The following is a 5,000-nucleotide window of genomic DNA, read 5'->3' as shown; positions in this document are numbered from 1 at the left end:
TCAGAACACACAACACGTAGGTCACATGTCAGAACACACAACACGTAGGTCACATGTCAGAACACACAACACGTAGGTCACATGTCAGAACACACAACACGTAGGTCACATGTCAGAACACACAACACGTAGGTCACATGTCAGAACACACAACACGTAGGTCACATGTCAGAACACACAACACGTAGGTCACATGTCAGAACACACAACACGTAGGTCACATGTCAGAACACACAACACGTAGGTCACATGTCAGAACACACAACACGTAGGTCACATGTCAGAACACACAACACGTAGGTCACATGTCAGAACACACAACACGTAGGTCACATGTCAGAACACACAACACATAGGTCACATGTCAGAACACACAACACATAGGTCACATGTCAGAACACACAACACGTAGGTCACATGTCAGAACACACAACACGTAGGTCACATGTCAGAACACACAACACGTAGGTCACATGTCAGAACACACAACACGTAGGTCACATGTCAGAACACACAACACGTAGGTCACATGTCAGAACACACAACACGTAGGTCACATGTCAGAACACGCAACACGTAGGTACATGTCAGAACACACAACACGTAGGTCACATGTCAGAACACGCAACACGTAGGTCACATGTCAGAACACGCAACACGTAGGTCACATGTCAGAACACGCAACACGTAGGTCACATGTCAGAACACGCAACACGTAGGTCACATGTCAGAACACACAACACGTAGGTCACATGTCAGAACACACAACACATAGGTCACATGTCACACAACACATAGGTCACATGTCAGAACACACAACACGTAGGTCACATGTCACACAACACATAGGTCACATGTCAGAACACACAACACGTACGTCACATGCACATAGGTCACATGTCAGAACACACAACACGTAGGTCACATGTCACACAACACATAGGTCACATGTCAGAACACACAACACGTAGGTCACATGTCAGAACACACAACACGTAGGTCACATGTCACACAACACATAGGTCACATGTCACACAACACATAGGTCACATGTCAGAACACACAACACATAGGTCACATGTCAGAACACACAACACGTAGGTCAGAACACACAACACATAGGTCACATGTCACACAACACATAGGTCACATGTCAGAACACACAACACGTAGGTCAGAACACACAACACATAGGTCACATGTCACACAACACATAGGTCACATGTCAGAACACACAACACATAGGTCACATGTCAGAACACACAACACGTAGGTCACATGTCACACAACACATAGGTCATATGTCAGAACACACAACACGTAGATCACATGTCAGAACACACAACACGTAGGTCACATGTCAGAACACACAACACGTAGGTCACATGTCAGAACACACAACACGTAGATCACATGTCAGAACACACAACACGTAGGTCACATGTCACACAACACATAGGTCACATGTCAGAACACACAACACGTACGTCACATGCACATAGGTCACATGTCAGAACACACAACACGTAGGTCACATGTCACACAACACATAGGTCACATGTCAGAACACACAACACGTAGGTCACATGCACATAGGTCACATGTCAGAACACACAACACACAGGTCACATGTCAGAACACACAACACATAGGTCACATGTCACACAACACATAGGTCACATGTCAGAACACACAACACGTACGTCACATGCACATAGGTCACATGTCAGAACACACAACACATAGGTCACATGTCAGAACACACAACACATAGGTCACATGTCAGAACACACAACACGTAGGTCACATGTCACACAACACATTGGTCACATGTCAGAACACACAACACGTACGTCACATGCACATAGGTCACATGTCAGAACACACAACACATAGGTCACATGTCAGAACACACAACACATAGGTCACATGTCAGAACACACAACACATAGGTCACATGTCAGAACACACAACACGTAGGTCACATGTCAGAACACGCAACACGTAGGTCACATGTCAGAACACGCAACACGTAGGTCACATGTCAGAACACACAACACATAGGTCACATGTCAGAACACGCAACACGTAGGTCACATGTCAGAACACACAACACATAGGTCACATGTCAGAACACACAACACATAGGTCGCATGTCAGAACACGCAAAACATAGGTCACATGTCAGAACACGCAACACGTAGGTCACATGTCAGAACACACAACACATAGGTCACATGTCAGAACACACAACACGTAGGTCACATGTCAGAACACGCAACACGTAGGTCACATGTCAGAACACACAACACATAGGTCACATGTCAGAACACGCAACACATAGGTCACATGTCAGAACACACAACACATAGGTCACATGTCAGAACACGCAACACGTAGGTCACATGTCAGAACACACAACACATAGGTCACATGTCAGAACACGCAACACATAGGTCACATGTCAGAACACACAACACATAGGTCACATGTCAGAACACGCAAAACATAGGTCACATGTCAGAACACGCAACACATAGGTCACATGTCAGAACACACAACACATAGGTCACATGTCAGAACACACAACACATAGGTCACATGTCAGAACACACAACACATAGGTCACATGTCAGAACACACAACACATAGGTCACATGTCAGAACACGCAACACGTAGGTCACATGTCAGAACACACAACACATAGGTCACATGTCAGAACACACAAACAACACATAGGTCACATGTCAGAACACACAAACAACACATAGGTCACATGTCAGTACACACACACTAACACGAAGGTCACATGTCAGTACACACACACTACACGAAGGTCACATGTCAGTACACACACACTACACAAAGGTCACATGTCAGTACATACACACAACACGAAGGTCACATGTCAGTACATACACACAACCAGTAGGTCACATGTCAGTACATACACACAACCAGTAGGTCACATGTCAGTACATACACACAACCAGTAGGTCACATGTCAGTACATACACACAACCAGTAGGTCTCATGTCAGTACATACACACAACCTGTAGGTCTCATGTCAGTACATACACACAACCTGTAGGTCTCATGTCAGTACATACACACAACCAGTAGGTCTCATGTCAGTACATACACACAACCAGTAGGTCTCATGTCAGTACATACACACAACCAGTAGGTCTCATGTCAGTACATACACACAACCAGTAGGTCACATGTCAGTACATACACACAACACGAAGGTCACATGTCAGTACATACACACAACCAGTAGGTCTCATGTCAGTACATACACACAACCAGTAGGTCACATGTCAGTACATACACACAACCAGTAGGTCTCATGTCAGTACATACACACAACCTGTAGGTCTCATGGGGGAGAGGAGTTGTGCTGTGAGGTGTTGCTTTATTTGTTTTTTGAAACCAGGTTTGCTGTTTTAATGGGGATTTAAAAAGGTTTTTATTGTCATTTATTTTTCAACAATCTACAGAAAAAACACTCTGCAATGTCAAAGTGGAAGAAAAATGCAAACATTTGTAAAGAAATGACAAATAAAACAGTAATTTATATCTTGATATACCCTCTGAGTCAATACATGTTAGAATCTCCTTTGGCAGAGAGTACAGATGTGAGTCATTCTGAGTCTCTAAGACCTTTCCACACCTGGATTGTGCAACATTTGCCCGTTATTCTTTAAACATTCTTCAAGCTCTGTCAAATTGGTTGTTGATCAATGCTACATAACCATTTTCATTTCTTGCCATAGATTTTCAAGCAGATTTAAGTCAAATCTGTAACTCAGCCACCCAGGAAAATTCCCTGTCTTCTTGGTAAGCAACTCCAGTGTAGATTTGGCCTTGTGTTTTAGGTTATTGTCCTTCTGAAAGGTGAATTCATCTTCCAGTGTCTGGTGGAAAGCAGACTGAACCAGGTTTTCCACTAGGATTTTGCCTGTGCTTAGCTCTATTCCGTTTAGTTTTTTTTTTATCCTGAAAAACTCCCCAGTCCTTAACGATTACAAGCATACCCATAACATGATGCAGCCACTACTATGCTTAAAAATATGGAGAGTGTTACTCAGTAATGTGTTGTATTGGATTTGCCCCAAACATAACACTTTGTATTCAGGATAAAAAAAACTAATTGCAATGCCAGATTTTTTGCTGTATCACTTTAGTGAGTTGTTGCAAACAGGATGCATGTTTTAGAATATTTTATTCAGTACAAGCTTCTTTCTTTTCACTCTGTCATTTAGGTTAGTTTTGTGGAGTATCTAAAGTCTTGTTGATCCATCCTCTCCTTTCACAGCCATTAAACTCTGTAACTGTTTTAAAGTCACCATTGGCCTCATGGTGAAATCCCTGAGTGGTTTCCTTCCTCTCCGGCAACTGAGTTAGGAAGGACGCCTGTATCTTTGTAGTGACTGGGTGTATTGATGCACCATCCAAAGTGTAATTAATAACGTCACCGTGATCAAAGGGATATTCAATGTCTGTTTTTTTCTTTTACCCATCTACCAATAGGTGCCCATCTTTGCAAGGCAAAGAAAGGTCTTGGTTTCATCTGTGTTTGAAATGCACTGCTTGACTGAGGGACCTTAGAGATAATTGTATGTGTACAGAGATGAGGTAGTCATTAAAACATCATGTTAACCCCTCAGGTTGATGTCCGCGCCTCGTGGAGATCTAAGTAACATAATAAAACAATTCCCATAAAAATCTGTCCGTTTAAGCTAACGATATCTGTGTTTTTTTGGGCATTTGAAATTTGGTCACACAAAAAAGAAATATGGTCCACTTTTAAATCCACTACTGTTTCAATTACTGCTTACAAGTAGCTTGGCATGCATCATATCGTATTGAGAGGGAGAGGTTCCACGCAGATAATCAGTAGCTTGGCATGCATCATATCGTATTGAGAGGGAGAGGTTCCACGCAGGTAATCAGTAGCTTGGCATGCATCATATCGTATTGAGAGGGAGAGGT

The sequence above is a fragment of the Oncorhynchus kisutch genome, linkage group LG8 (genome assembly GCF_002021735.2).
Source record: "Oncorhynchus kisutch isolate 150728-3 linkage group LG8, Okis_V2, whole genome shotgun sequence".
In the NCBI taxonomy this organism is placed as follows: Eukaryota; Metazoa; Chordata; class Actinopteri; order Salmoniformes; family Salmonidae; genus Oncorhynchus; species Oncorhynchus kisutch.
This window is presented reverse-complemented; position numbering follows the sequence as displayed.